We start from the raw sequence: 17,493 nt of genomic DNA, 5'->3' as shown, positions 1-17,493 counted from the left end.
ATTAAATATTAAGGGATTAGTTACTATGGCATTACCTAACATTGTCCTGCCCTGTTTTAAACTCTTTTTCCGGTGAATTTGAGACAGTCTACCTTGAACCCTCAGTGGATATCAGAGGCAAATCCAAGGGTGACCAGTATTCACACACACCCCATCCCACCCTACCCACCCCAATATATTCAAGTACATCTTTCATTTTTTTTTTTTTTTTTTTTTTTTGGGGGGGGGGGTGTATTTTTCATTGGGTTGCCCTGTTTTCGAGTTGGTCGATATGTGCTCTTTTTTTTCCTTAGATTTTGAGAGGAAACCCGCTGTCACCACTTCATGGGCTACTCTTTCCGATTAGCAGCAAGGGATCTTTTATTTGTGCTTCCCACAGGCAGGATAGCACAAACCATGGCCTTTGTTGAACCAGTTATGGATCACTGATCAGTGCAAGTGGTTTACACCTACCCATTGAGCCTTGTGGAGCACTCACTCAGGGTTTGGAGTCGGTATCTGGATTAAAAATCCCATGCCTCGACTGGGATCCAAACCCAGTACCTACCAGCCTGTTGACCGATGGCCTAACCACGACGCCACCCCTCTCATCATCTCTTTCCTTTCTTCCCTTTTCTTCTCTTTTCCCTTATCCTCTCCTTCTCTCCCCTGTACCTCCCCTTTTCTTTCATTATCCCCTCCTGTTTCCTTTCAAGATCTCTCCTTGTTTCACCTCTTCTCTCCACTCCTCTTCTTTCCTCCACTGCTCCCCTCATCTGCTCCCCACCTCTATACCTTCTGTTCTCCCCCAGTATACTGTCCATCTCATCCGATGGCCTAACCACGACGCCACCGAGGCCGGTACCAGTTCAGAGAGGTTCTGTTATGTAGAGATACCTGTATTTAGAAAGGGACCATGAAAACAGTTTGATTTTGAGGGAATTCTAGTTTTACTCTGGGTATGGTTTTGAGGGGTTTCACTTTATTAAAGGCCATTTCATATAAGGATCTCCTTTTATCCCGTCCAGAAAAGTCTGTTTCTTGCAAATAATGTTTAAATGTTTGAAGATTGTGGAGACCAACAACCATATAGGGCTCAAACGTACCAATCCAACCAGAGGGGACTACAGGTTTCATCTCTGTCCTTCTGTTTGTCTGTCTGGCTGTCCATCCGTCCGTCTGTCCCACATATAGTTTTTTCAGATTTTGTTTTCAGAAGGCCTTCAGATAGTAACCTGAAATTTTGTGTATAGTTTTATCATGTACTTTTACAAATCAAATTTGACTTTCATATCGATTTACCCATTTTTGACAGTTATGGCCCTTGAACTTAGGCAATGTCAAAATTAGATTTCTAGAATGATTTTTCAGAAGGCCTTGAAATTTTGTGTATAGATTTATCATGTATTGTTACAGATGAAGCTTAACGTTCATGGCAATTTACCCATTTTTGACAGAGTTATGGCCCTTGAACTTAGGAGATATGAAAATATGTTTTCTGAAGTTTTGTTTTGCAATACCTGAAGATATTGAGGTGAAATTGTGTATATGGCTTTATCATATACTGTTACTGATCAAGTTCAGCTTTCATGGTGATTTATCCACTTTTCACAGAGGTTTGGCTCTTGAATTTAGGAAATACAAAAAATTGTTGGGTCAGGTAGGGGACATGTATTGCTTTACCAATACTCTCAAAATGCTTGTTTAAATTGTCATGAGTGACATTTACAGCAAATAAACATGACTATTTGCTGTATGTAGACATATATTTCAAATGTACAAATGTTATATACGGGCAGATAATGTTCACCAGGTGTAAACATTTTGCCATTGTAGAGGAGCTTTACTGATGGCACTTTTATGCCATCGATGATGCTCCAGACCTATAGCAATTTATATCTCAATGACAGCAATTGCCATCAGTAAGTTTGAGCCCTGCTGTATATATATATATATATATATATATAGCACTGGGCCTAGAAATAATTCCTACAACACACAAATTTGAATCATACTTTTTATTTTAAAATAATTTGTAATCAACAGAGTGTTCTGGACAGGACAGAAAAGAAACGTTATATGAAATGGCCCATCACTATAACGGTGTCTGCGCTTAACTTTTTTTTTGAGTTGCCATCCGGGCAAGTGGTGATAGCACTTTCACTTGCCCGGTGCTATTTTCACTTGCCCGAATAATATTTTTGATTATTGATTTAAAAAAAAAAAAAAAAAATCGGTCGCCAGGCAGGCAACCTTATTGTGGGTTTTCAATCACCCGTCGTCATTTTCAGTCTCCAGGGGCGATCGGGCGACCGTTAAGTTTCGAACCCTGCTATAACAGTTGTTAAACAAACATTCCTTTCCTCTATTTTATGTCTGGTATTACAGTAAATCAAAGGATGTAGTATATGTTCTGTCTGTGTAATATTTCCCAAAGGTAAATAATAATCATAACAAGCATTTTGAGAGTACTGTAAAAGCAATACATGTCCCCAGCCGGGCCAGGGCGAGACGTAACCCAGTAGTAAAGCATTCGCTTGATGCGCGGTCGGTCTGGGATCGATCCCCGTCGGTGGACCCATTGGGCTATTTCACGTTCCAGCCAGTGCACCACGACTGGTATATCAAAGGCCGTGGTATGTACTACCCTGTCTGTGGGATGGTGCATATTAAAGATCCTTTGCTGCTAATCGAAAAAAGTAGCCAATGAAGTGGTGACAGCGGGATTATTCAAGTAGAAAAACAATCATTGCTAACATGTCCTTAATCAGTATAACCTTGGGATCGATCCCCATCGGTGGTCCCATTGGGCTATTTCTCGTTCCAGCCAGTGCACCACGACTGGTATATCAAACGCTGTGGGATGGTGCATATAAAAGATCCCTTTCTGCATTAGGAAAAATGTTCCTGTCCTGGACAGAGGAGCCGGCCAAGGCCGATACCTGTGCCTACAACAGGCATGCTCTACAACAGCTTGCTCTGAATGTGCATGTTAAACACTCTGGCCTGATTAGGAAAAATGTAGCAGGTTTCCTCTCTAAGACTATATATATATGTCAAAATTACCAAATGTTTGACATCCAATAGCTGATGATTAATAAGTCAATAGCTCTAATGGTGTCGTTAAAGAAAACACACTTTCATTTCGTAATTAGTGATGTAATTATCCATGTACGAAATTAATCAATGCTAACGTGTGTTTAATCAGTACAATCAATCAGCAACGTTTTTACCTGTCTAGTGTCCTGATTGTAATAATGCCATTTTGTTTGTATTTGTATACACCAGTCATGATTGAGTGAACAGGGGTGTGTTATCACAGCTGGAAATATAACGTTCGTGTGGCACGTAGGTCACAGATAATACTATTTGAGAACATTTAAAGGCATATTGTCACAGATTTAAGGACCTTATTTCTCTAAAAATGGATAATAAATAAAAATTACATTAATCATTGGAAACCAAATCTAGCTATCGCATCACCTTAACTGAACCAAGAAGGAATGAAATCTATGTCATCCCTCTCGGCAATTTTAGATTTTGAATTTATGGATCATTGCCATAATTCAATTATTTTTACAAAATGTTATTAATAAATCGAGTATGGTGGTTATGAAGATGGTTGAATAAAGTACATTTAGGGACAAATCAAATTATTTTTATTGAGATAATACTTTTTTAGACCATTAAATAGGTCAGTGGTCTGTGACAATATGCCTTTAATTGTCAAGAAGTCTGTCTATGAAAGAAAGACAAAAAATATGTTTCTTTAACAATTTTATGGTTTTAGACCACACATTTCATTTTCATTTCAATTTATTTTCATGCTTATATCCAATTAAGGTTCAAGCACACTGTCCTGGGTACACATCTCAGCTATCTGGGCTGTTTATCCAGGACTTTGGGTTAGTGATTAGTGAGAGATAAGAGGGTGTAGCTGTCTTACACTTAACCATTGAGTCATTAAAACTCGCTCTGGGTGGAAGCCAGTACCGGGTTGCGAACCCAGTACCTACCAGCCTTATGTCCAATGGCTTAACCACGATACCTCCGAGGCTGGTCCAGACCACACAGACCCTGTTGTATATAATACCCACACTAGCTGGAATGAGAAATAGCCGTAGACCGATCATGTATCAAATGAGCTCTTTATCACTCGGCTATATCCTGCAGCACTGCCCCCTCAACAGACCTCAGTAGTTGAACAATATCATGATTATAGAGAGAGAGAGAGAGAGATAATATATATATGATTGGATGAAAATAAGCAGAATCTTTGAATTTTTAAACTTTTGAGGCATGGTAGCTTATTGATATCTGATTGATAGACAAATAGCTGGAAAAGTTCAGGTGTTAAAAGAAACACACCATTCTCATATCTGAGGTAAGGTTTGAGAGAATCAGGTGTCAGACTGGTAGGTACTGGGTTCACATCCCGGTACCGGCTTCCACCTAGAGCCAGTTTTAAGATTCATTGGAGAGGTGTCAAGCCACACACAACTAACCACTAATCCACTGTCCTGGACAGAGCAAGGAATGAAATGTTTTATTTAACGACATACTCAACACATTTTATTTACGGTTATATAGCATCAGACATATGGTTAAGGACCACACATATATCGAGAGAGGAAACCCGCTGTCGCCACTTCATGGGCTACTCTTTTCGATTAGCTGCAAGGGATCTTTTATATGTACCATCCCATTGACAGGATAGCACATACCACGGCCTTTTTTATGTACCAGTCATGGTGCACTGGCTGGAGCGAGAAATAGCCTAATGGACCCACTGACGGGGATCGATCCCAAACCGACCACGCATGAAGCAAGCTCTTTACCACTGGGCTACGTCTCGCCCCCTCCCCCCGACAGAGAGTCCAGGTAGTTGAAGTGTGTGCTCAGGACAGCACACTTGAACCACAACTGGATATAAGAATGTAAGTCAATGGTTAAGCATTATGCACATGTACCTGTAGTTAACAAATAGCCAGCAGATCACTATTAATGGTCAAATTTACTAAGCCTACTTTTCTTAAAGGGACAGACCCTAGTTTTTAAACACTACAACATATTTTTCACTATTAGAGCTGTTTATGATGTCTGAAATCAAACATACCTTATATTTTATTGTTTAGATTATCCATTTCCATAGAAACGAAGTGTTTCTGGTTATCCTGGTGTTTCTAATGCCACAAAATGCATTTTTCATATTTTTAAAAATGCACGTGTGTCTGAGAAATAGCGGTTATTGATTCGAATTCTAGTCTTATTTTTTAAGGATATTTTCCCGTTTTAAAATCACAAACTCCAAGTGTATTACAGGTTTGTAGATTAACTAAACTTAGTGTCCATTTTTACGAGTTGAAACTAGGGTCTGCACCTTTAAACGCAGAAGTTTTAAAAGCATTGTAAATACATGTAGTTACATGCATGTAAGTCAAAAACGTGCTTTGTAAATTTGGCCCAATGTGTCACTCAGTGTGTAGCTATAGTAGCTATAGTGGTTGACAAATAGTCGAATCTGGGAATTTCATAACACGAAAGTCATGGTAGCTGAAAGATCTGAGTGGTTAACAAATATCTGGGAAAGCTCAGGTGTTAAAATAAACACTCCATACTGCAGATATCTGGGGTACTGTGTACACTGGTTATTACAAGGTATGAGGGGTATATGCCACCTTTGTTCCCAAAATAGTGTATACTCGCCGGTTGACAAGAGTTGTATAATATAACAAGTTTCAAATTTAATGGAGATTAATTATTGAATAGTGCTGGTTTTAGTATAGAGTTGACACTGGATATACATCACACTGTGTAGAATGCTGACCATTGAGCCACTGTAAGTGTGAACATATTAATCTATATATAGAGTGTAGCATTGGTATAAATCGGTCAACTGTTTAATCTGTGCATCCTGGAAGGCTTGAGCAAGTTTATTTGTGTGCATTTTTTCTGGGGCATATAATTGCCTAGTTTAATTTTAATTAACTAACAAATGTATATTTTAAAAGAGACATTATTGTGACTTTCTTCTACTGCCCTGCACACCTCTCCCCTCATATTCTGTTCTCTCATCCACTCCTCTCTGCTACCTCCATCCCCCATCCACTCCCCTTGCCTTTTCTCTGCTCCGTTTTTCTCCTGTCTTGTCATTTGTCCCCGTCCTCTCCACTCTCATCATCTCTTTCCTCTCCTCCCTTTTCTTCTCTTCTCCCTTATCCTCTCCTCCTCCTCTCCCCTTTTCTTTCATTCACCTCTCCTTTTTCCTTTTCAGATCTCTCCTTGTTTCACCTCTTCTCTCCTTTCCTCCACTGCTCCCCTCATCTGTTCCCCACCTCTATACCTTCTGTTCTCCCCCAATATGCTGTCCATCTCATCTCCATACCCATCCCCATCCCTTCTGTCTCTACATTAATCAAATACCCTGCCCTCCCCTTCGCTTCTCTACCGTCAACCATCACTTCTCTAGCTCCTCCCCATACCTGGTCTGTCCTTGTTTCTTCTCTTTCTGGCCCTTTTTAATTCATGTAGTAGCAAAGATCTATATAGATATGTAACAAGGCCAGTTGTAATGTGTGTGTCAACAGCACCCCTCACCCTGATGTTTGTGATTCATCATGGGTCTTGTTTACCTCCCTGATTTACAGAACATACACGTGTATGTGACAGCCAACTGAACAGCCTTTAGAACTGTCATTTGTACAGAGATCTTACAGCTGGTCGTAGTGAATGGAACTCTCACAAAGAAGTCTGTAAAATGATCGCCAACTTTTAAGGTCTAATTGAAACAGTTCTGAAGTAGCAATAACAAAGATCTGGTATTGCAATGCATTTAATATCATAGGGGTTGGGACATAGCCCAGTGGTAAAGCACTCGCTTGATGTGCGGTCAGTTTGGGATCAATCCCCGTCGGTGGACCCATTGGGCTATTTCTCGTTCCAGCCAGTGCACCACGTCTGGTATATCAGAGATCGTGGTATGTACTACCCTGTCTGTGGGATGGTGCATATAAAAGATCCCTTGCTGCTAATCGAAAAGAGTAGCCCATGAAGTGGCGACAGTGGGTTTCATCCCTCAATATCTGTGTGTTCCTTATCCATGTCTGACACCATATAACTGTTAATAAAATGTGTTGAGTGCGTTGTTAAATAGAACATTTCCTTCCTTTGTTTGTATTGAAAAATGTTAACATTGTTGACACTGGGAAATAATTAGGTTTAATGGAACCTTTAATGACTACCATAATGGACTGTACTTTATCATTTGAATGTGTAGTTCATGACATGTAGTCGAGGTCAGAGGATTAACATTGCAGAGATCTTTAGCTTTCGCTTATATCTTCAATGTACCGTCAACAAGCGTAATTTTCCTATATTAAAAATAAAATAAATATGTTTGGACTTCTGTTCATGACAAGTCTGTTGGCGTTTTGTTCTGTTTTCCCGTCTGTATGGGAAACATGTCTAAACACTGGGTAGCAGGATTTGCTGAATATCAGTCTCCATAAGAGATTGGATATTACAGATAGCATATACCTTACTTTGTGTGAACAAGAACTAAAGGAACATGCTGGTGTGCATTACCATAATGTATAATTAAACCATGTATAGAATATAGTCGATATATGTACCATACAAGATTATCTTGGCCTCTTAGGACAGGTGACTACTTAATTCATTTCAGTTCGAACTAACTCAACAATGAAAGTTTAGCTAATGTTAAAAGAAATGGCATAGCATTTATAAATCAACCTATTTTTATTAATTAGTACATGCATATTCACATCTGAAATGTTTACCATTTACAAACAACATAAACTCATCAACCTTTGCCTCAACACAACAGGAGGACCTGGTTTTCTTTTAAGTTTATTCAACCATGGCAAATTTAGACGTCATAAAAGATATTTGCTAAACTTTCGTTGTTGAGTATATATTAGGTAATTTTGTGGCTTCTTTACTTAGGCAGTGGGAGGCGGGATCGAACCGTCTCGGTGGATCCATTCATTGGATTGGGGTTTTTCTCGTTCCAACCAATGCACCACAACTGGTTAAAGACTGTGGTTTGTGCTTTCCTGTCTGTGGAAAAATGCATATAGTAGATCCCTTGCTGCATTAGGAAAAATGTAGCAGGTTTCCTCTGATGACTGCATGTCATAATTATCAAATAGTGTTTTCCCTAGCTTGTTTTAGCATGGTGCGGCACCATGCCTCAATAGTCTAGCACCATCTTGCCTTAATCAGCACCATGCTGCCCTGAGAATAAACAAGCCTTTTTCAGTAATTAATTCTAAAATTGCCTTCATAAAACACCAAAAAAGGTATTATTAATTAATAAAATATGCCCTTTATATCTTTTGCCATTCATTTATTAAAGCAAGCAAATAAATTATATTAATGTTTATTTCAATTAATTTTTGTGTATTTTTAATGAAAAACAAGTGCCCTAAAAATGGTGAGAATGCCCCAAAAGTGTTTGGTCTACCATGCCTTGCCTAATTTCTAGGGAAATCACTATCAAATGTTTGACATTCAATAGCTGATGATTAATTAATTAATGTGCTCTAGTGGTGTCGTTAAACAAAAAACAAAATAAACTTAGGCGGTGGTTGCTTACTGCAGGTTAAGTTGTACTAGATTAGAAGATTTTAAAAAATGGAAAGGTAGTCAAATTATACATTGTATTATATTGAATATTATATTACCACACCACTATTCTCTGTGGCATAAACCGGCCTCGGTGGCGTCATGGTTAGGCCATCGGTCTACAGGCTGGTAGGTACTGGGTTCAGCTCCCAGTTGAGGCATGGGATTTTTAATCCAGATACCGACTCCAAATCCTGAGTGAGTGCTCCGCAAAGCTCAATGGGTAGGTATAAACCACTTACACCGACCAGTGATCCATAACTGATTCAACAACGGCCATGGTTTGTGCTATCCTGTCTGTGGGAAGCGCAAATAAAAGATCCCTTGCTGCCTGTCGTAAAAGAGTAGCCTATGTGGCGACAGCGGGTTTCCTCTAAAAAAAACAGTGTCAGAATGACCATATGTTTGACGTCCAATAGCCGATGATAAGATAAAAAATCAATGTGCTCTAGTGGCGTCGTTAAATAAAACAAACTTTACTGTGGCATAACTAGATGTACCGTAGCAACTTAATATAGTCTGATTTAGGAAATAAAATAAAATTGGTGCATGTATATTCAGTGTGTTTCTTGTTGTCCTAATGTTTGTAAGTAGCTCAAACTGGATTTGGTCTCCCAATAATTTCAAACTTATGAAAAAAATATCTATTAGGAAATAAAGTGAAGTTTAAACAACCTTAGGACGATTAGAAACACATTTAATATGCAGCCACAGATAATTTATGTGAAAAAAATGTATTTAATATAAAATTCAAGCACCCTGTCCTGGGCACACACCTCAGCCATCTGGGTTGTCTGTCCAGGACAGTGGGTTAGTTGTGCGTCAGTTTGGTATTGATCCCCATCGGTGGGCCCATTGAGCTATTTCTCGTTCCAGCCAGTCTGTTAAATCAAATTCTGCTATCCTGTCTATGGGATGGTGCATTAAATTATGTAGCGGGTTTTTTCTCTAAGATTATATGTAAGAATTACCAAATGTTTGACATCCAGTAGCCGATGATTACTATATCAATGTGCTCTAGTGGTGTTGTTAAACAAAACAAACTAATTAAAACATCTCTCTTAGTTGGCAACATCTCAACAAGTAATGGCAACAAACTCAGGACCGTCCCTTTAAAAATTGATAAATGTTGTTTGCTTGTTTCCCTTAGTTATCTTTGTGATTATTATAGCAAGTTGTGCAATTAATTCATAATTTAATTGAATTAGTTTAAAATGTTTTTAGCATGAGCATTCATATATAACTACCGGCCTCGGTGGCGCCGTGGCAGGCCATCGGTCTACAGGCTGGTAGGTACTGGGTTCGGATCCCAGTCGAGGCATGGAATTTTTAATCCAGATACCGACTCCAAACCCTGAGTGGGTGCTCCGCAAGGCTCAATGGGTAGGTGTAAACCACTTGCACCGACCAGTGATCCATAACTGGTTCAACAAAGGCCATGGTTTGTGCTATCCTGCCTGTGGGAAGCGCAAATAAAAGATCCCTTGCTGCCTGTCGTAAAAGAGTAGCCTATGTGGCGACAGCGGGTTTCCTCTAAAAAAATCTGTATGGTCCTTAACCATGTCTGACGCCATATAACCGTAAATAAAATGTGTTGAGTGCGTCGTTAAATAAAACACTTCTTTCATATATAACTGTGAGCAACACTGCATCAAAATTACTTTATTTTAAAGGGATATATACTCTAGTTTTTAAACACTAAGGCATATTTTTTACCATTATAGCCATTTTTGATAACTGAAATCCTACTTTACTTAGATTTTATGGTTTAGATTATCAGTTTCCATACATTTGAAGTGTTTTTGGTCTTCCTGGTGTTTTTAATATCACAAAATGTATTTATCATATTATTAAAAATGCACATGCGTCTGAAAAGTAACGGTTATGGAGTTGAGTTTTAGTCTATTTTTAACCGGCCTCGGTGGCATTGTGGCAGGCCATCGGTCTACAGGCTGGTAGGTACTGGGTTCGGATCCCAGTCGAGGCATGGAATCAAATACCCTGCCCTCCCCTTCGCTTCTCTACCGTCAACCATCACTTCTCTAGCTCCTCCCCATACCTGGTCTGTCCTTGTTTCTTCTTTTTCTGGCCCTTTTTAATTCTTGTAGTAGCAAAGATCTATATAGATATGTAACAAGGCCAGTTGTAATGGGTGTGTCAACAGCACCCCTCACTGATGTTTGTGATTCATCATGGGTCTTGTTTACCTCCCTGATTTTTAGAGGGTAGTTCACCATTTCAAAGTCACTCAATTGTAACTTTATCCAAATGTGTTACATGTTTGTAGATTAAATATATTTAGTGTCAATTTTCACAAGTTGAAACCAGAGTCGGTCCCTTTAAGCGAGACATTTCATACCATGGAATTCTCTTGTTCATGTCACATGAAAATAATGTTCTCAAAAACATTTCTTTTTTTATTTACAAGCTTGTACCTGTTAGATCAAAGCAGGATTTACCTGAAGAGGAAAAACACCTGATCCCCGATTGTCTTCATTGTTGTAAATAAACACATAACTATAAGAATCTGGTTAATTGCTATTATTTTCAGCTTATTCGTTACCACGGAACTGATCTCCTTTGTGATCCGGCCTACCTCTTTAAAAAGTTTTACACTGATTGGCTTCTCCAAATGGCCATGGCATTGTAATGGGTTGTTTAGCTATAGGTGCTTTATTTGCCATGAAACATCAATAGGAGAAATGTGTAAGGGGCGCAGAGGGGGTGGCTATCTGTTGAAAGTAATCCTAGTTAACAAAGTGTCTTGGTGAGGAAACATAGACTAACTAACTAACAGATGTAAAGGCTTGCATACAAAATATTCATGCATGCTGGAAGGCCCAAATTTCATTATAGGCATTATGAGAATTTGAATGAAAGTTAAAGTTTGTTTTGTTCAACGAAACCACTAGAGCATGTTGATTTATTAACCATCGGCTGCTGAATGTCAAACGTTTGGTAATTTTGACATATACACATGTAGTCTCAGAGAGGAAACCCCCTACATTTTTCCATTAGCTGCAAGGGATCTTTTATATGAACGATTCCACAGACAGGATAGCACATACCCCAGCCTTTGATATATCAGTTATGGTGCACTGGCTGGAATAAGAAATAGCCCGATGGAGATGACGTGGGGGTCGATCCTAAACCCACGGCACATCAGGCGAGCTCTCTACCACTGAGCTACGTCCCGCCTTTAACAGATGTAAAGACTGGCACTTTAAAGGGACATTCCTGAGTTTGTTGTAATTTTTAAGATGTTATCGACTAACAGAGACCTTTTTAACGATTGTAATTACATATCACATATATTTTTCTGCATAAAATATTAGTACCTGTATATTAAATGTGTTTCTGATCGTTCTAATATTTGGATAGGTTAAATTTCATTTTATTTCCTAAAATATGTTTTTATCGTACGTACAAAATTATTTGACTACAAAATCCAGTTTCGGCTTCTTACAAATATTAAGACGACCAGAGACAAATTGAATATACAGACACTGATATTCTAAACAAGAAAATATATTTAATATGTAAGTTTAATTGTAGAAATATTTTATTAATAGGAAACATGCAGCAAACTCAGGAATGTCCCTTTGAAGGCATACTGTCACAGATTTAAGGACCTTATTTCTGTAAAAATGGATAATAAATAAAAATTACATTAATTGTTGGAAACCAAATCTAGCTATCGCATCACCTTAACTGAACCATGATGGAGTGAAATACATGTCATCCCTCTCTGCAATTTTAGTTTTTGAATTATGGACCATTGCCACAATTCAATTATTTTTACAAAATGTCGTTAATAAATGGAGTATGGTGGTTATGAAGATGGTTGAATAAAGTACATTTAGGGACAAATCAAATTATTTTTGTTCAGGTAATACTTTGTTAGACCATTAAATAGGTCAGTGGTCTGTGACAATATGCCTTTAAGGTTGCATGTTAAGCTTGCACACAAAGGATTCATGTATGTATGCAGGCAGACCTAGAAAATTTCTCTTGGCTTTATGAGCAGTTGAATGATGTTTTTTATACAGTAGTATCAGTATGATTGTGAGGGAGATGCTAATTTGATGCAGCAAGAGCGTGACTTTGTCAAATTGTACAAAGTTTTATACAATGGGGACAGTATGAACATGAGGGAGATGCTAATTTGATGTACTGAGAGCGTGACTACAGTGTAAGCCATTTTGGTTTGTTTATCAATTCTGATGTTAAACGGAAATATTTAGTGAAAGTTAGTGTTAATATATATCTTACTTTTGATGGGATTGAACAGTGCATGAGATAAAGGTGTTACTTTTATGATGGTTAGCTGAACATTAAGTTTTTGTGTTTAGCTTCTCAAAAACTGTAAGTCTTAAATCGTTGACGCTAATTTGGTTTATAGTTACATCAAAAGATCATCTCAATTCTCAGTGCATATTTTTGTTTTTGTTTAGATTTTTAAATAAAATTTATTAAATTAAATGTTTACTTAATTTTTTTTTTTTTTAAACTAGATTAATCATGAATTTCACATCACAATTTTTTTTAGAAAATCTACAACTTAATTTAAAAAATTTTTTTTAAATACATGCATTGAGATAAACATACATACATATAAGTTCTACCGGCCTCGGTGGCGTCGTGGCAGGCCATCGGTCTACAGGCTGGTAGGTACTGGGTTCGGATCCCAGTCGAGGCATGGGATTTTTAATCGAGATACTGACTCCAAACCCTGAGTGAGTGCTCCGCAAGGCTCAATGGGTAGGTGTAAACCACTTGCACCGACCAGTGATCCATAACTGGTTCAACAAAGGCCATGGTTTGTGCTATCCTGCCTGTGGGAAGCGCAAATAAAAGATCCCTTGCTGCCTGTCGTAAAAAGAGTAGCCTATGTGGCGACAGCGGGTTTCCTCTAAAAACAGTGTCAGAATGACCATATGTTTGACGTCCAATAGCCGATGATAAGATAAAAAATCAATGTGCTCTAGCGGCGTCGTTAAATAAAACAAACTTTACTTTATGTAAGTTCTTTAACTGTTCTAGACAGACAGCCAAGATGGCTGAATTGTTTGCCCAGGATAGCATAATTGAGTCTTCATTGGACATGACCGGCGTCGTGGTTAGGTCATCGGTCTACAGGCTGGTAGGTACTGGGTTCAGATCCCAGTCGAGGCATGGGATTTTTAATCCAGATACTGACTCCAAAACCTGAGTGAGTGCTCCGCAAGGCTCAATGGGTAGGTGTAAACCACTTGCACCGACCAGTGATCCATAACTGGTTCAACAAAGGCCATGGTTTGTGCTATCCTGCCTGTGGGAAGCGCAAATAAAAGATCCCTTGCTGCTAATCAGAAAGAGTAGCCCATGTAGTGGCGACAGCGGGTTTCCTCTCAAAATCTGTGTTGAGTGCGTCGTTAAATAAAACATTTCTTTCTTTTCATTGGACATGAGCACAAAATCAAGTTGAAATGATATCAGGTAAATCTCTCCTACATAAAATGCATTGATTAGCTAATCTGTTAATCTTTCTGTCAGGAAAAGGGGATCTTTTATATGCACTTTTTTCACTGATAGAACAGCACATACCACAGCCTTTGATATATATATATATATATATATATATATATATACACAGTCGCTGAACATATACTGGTTGGGACAGAAGAAAACAAAACAATCAGAGAATGGGTCCACCAAGAAGACTTGATCCTTTGACCCATGTACCTGAGATGAACACACTACTGACTGAGCTTCATGTAGATTCAAACCCTTTTAACTTATAAAGCTGAATTTATGAAAAGCCTGGTTTGTATTAACACACATGTGTAACTACATACATTTACTATGTTTAAATGGACATACCCTAGTTTTTAAACACTAAGGCATATTTTTTACTATTATAGCTGTTTTTGATAACTGAAATCATACTTTACTTAGATTTTATTGTTTAGATTATCAATTTCCGTACATTTGAAGTGTTTTTGGTCATCCTGGTGTTTTTAATATCAGAAAATGCATATGTCATATTTTTAAAAACGCACATGCATCGGAGAAGTATCAGTTATGGAGTCGAGTTGTAGTCTATTTTTATAGGGTATTTCATCATTTCAAAGTCACAGACTCTTGTTTCACTCACTTATAACTTTATCCAAATATGTTACAGGTTTGTAGATTAACTAAACTTAGTGTTACATTTTCATGGGTTGAAACTAGCGTCTGTCCCTTTATGCACCTGTGTTTTAAAAAAAAACAGGCTTCGTAAATTTGTCCGATTTATGTTTTTAGCTTGCCCACTTTATGTCACCTATAAAATTGTGACATGATAATAACAAGTGTAGTAGGGAATAACCGCATACATACATACATACATGAGTGTTGGCTGTGTGTACCTATTGATATGTCTTCACTCTTGTGAATGAAAATCACTTAGGGCTGGCTGTTTATTGCTACATACACTTGTAATGGCTTTTTCTCTTATTAGAAAACTGGTTATATATGTCCTTTTTAATATTGAGTAGGTGGTTTTTTTGTGTGTGTGTCTAGGGTTTTAAAAACGGTTGGAGAAATATCTGTCAGCTTTAATTGGCCAGAAATAATTATTCAACCTTTCTTCACCTGGGAATGGCGGATTTGGGGGGAGTGGGGGAGGTAGGTGTTGCATAATTCTGATTTAAATTATGATTATTATTTGATTGTAGATCTACCCATCTTTGAAAAAGAAAAACCCTTGTCAAAGCACTTTTGTTTTCTTTTCTTAAAATATTTTACACCTGTTTTACAGCCATGAATCTTAATGTTTTTTCATCATTATTCCCAACCAGTGTCCTATGACTGATACATCAAAGAATGTGGTATGTGCTGTTCTGTCTTTAGTAGTAGAGCCATGCACATTAAAAAATATATATATATATTTATATACATGTCAGACTACTGGCTATCCAGACCGGACCCGGGACAGACATGCTCGAAACTCCAGTAAATAAATATTGGAATTGAAATGTATTTAACAAGGCCACTTTTAACTGATGTTTGTCTCCGCTGAACTACTCACATACCCACTAACCCACTGTCCTGGATAGACAGTCCAGATAGCTGAGGTGTGTGCCCAGGACAGCATGCTAGAACCATAACTGGATATAAGCCCAAAAATAAGTTTAAATTAATAAAATGAATGAGTAACTTGCTTTTAGAATGGGAAACGATGCACTCAACACATTTTATTTATGGTTATATGGCGTCGGACATATGGTTAAGGACCACACAGATATTAAGGGAGGAAACCCGCTGTCACCACTTCATGGGCTATTCTTTTTTATTAGCAGCAAGGGATCTTTTATATGCACCATCCCATAGACAGGATAGCACATACCACAGCCTTTGATGTACCAGTCGTGGTGCACTAACTAGAGTGAGAAATAGCCCAATGGGCTCACCAACGGAGATCAATCCCAAACCAACTGCACACCAAGTGAGTGCTTTACCACTGGGCTACGTTTCGCTCCCTTGTTCTATCCAGTGCACCATGATTAGTATATCAAAGGCTGTGGTATATGCTATCCCATCTGTGGGATGGTGCATATAAAAGATCCCTTGTTACTAATGGTAAAATGTAGCGGGTTTCCTCTCTAAGACTACAGGTCAAAATTACCAAATTACTAATGATTAATGAATCGATGTGCTTTAGTGGTGTCATTAAACAAAACAAACTTAGAACAGAGAAGAAAACTTATAAACCATAAACCGCATGGGCATCAAAAGCTCGTTACCCGACACACAACAGATCTCCAGCTATACCTGTATCAGGTGTATTGATTAACAAGGGCTGTTTGTGACAAATCTTCAAACGGCTCCAATGATTACAATCACTGGGTTCACGTCTCTAGCTGTGGGTCTTACACCCTGGAACATGTGTCGACACGCTGCCTCTTTGCGACTCAAATCTTGAGCATTAAGTGGCCAGGCAGTTACTAAGCAGATTGAGAGTCCAATCCTTAAAGAAATGTCCTGCCTGCCAAGCTGGACTGTACACCGGGAGAACATTGATGGAAGTATCGACCACATGTTCTTAGATTATTGTGCCTACCTGTGCCTGGTGATTTAATCACCTGCAATTATTGGGCATATTATTCTGCAAGGGATGAAAAGACATTCAGTGGTAGTTAGCTGGTTTTAAAAAAGCTGGTTACTAATTTGCGGACAGTGTTTATTGTGTGGTGTTTCGTGAAAGAAGAATGTCCGGTTTTTGTGATTAGAAAAAAAAAAATCAAGTATTCGGGATTGTACTAAATGGGAATATGACTTTATGGAAAATACTTTTAACAACAGGTAAATTGTGCATTTACTTTGTGTGAATATAAATTTACAATGAATGTATTTGTATAAATATATATATTAAGACAAATTATAGAAGTACACAATGTACATGCATTTGTATTAATGATCCTTAAATATTGTAGAAACAAATGGTTTTTAATGTGGGTATATAAGATATTTTTATGTGTGTAACTTACAAACTTTATAGACAAGTTTTAACAGCTTAATATATGTGGAACATTCCTAGAAGTTTAACAAACTCATACATGTATAAATGTTTGTTTGTTTCTTTCTTTCTTTCTTTCTTTATCTGCTTATCCATCGTCCATCTATTCATCAACCATCCATCCATCCATCCATCCATCCATCCATCCATCCATCCATCCATCCATCCATCCATCCATTCACCAACACATTCATTCACCCACACATCCATCCATCCATCTACCCATCCTTCCATCATCCATCCATCCATCCATCCATCCATCCATCCATCCATCCATCCATCCATCCATCCATCCATCCAGCCATCCAGCCATCCATCCAAACCCACAC

This window comes from Gigantopelta aegis, chromosome 2, assembly GCF_016097555.1.
Source record: "Gigantopelta aegis isolate Gae_Host chromosome 2, Gae_host_genome, whole genome shotgun sequence".
Taxonomy (NCBI): domain Eukaryota; kingdom Metazoa; phylum Mollusca; class Gastropoda; order Neomphalida; family Peltospiridae; genus Gigantopelta; species Gigantopelta aegis.
The sequence above is the reverse complement of the archived record's forward strand: the minus strand, read 5'-3'. Positions refer to the sequence as shown.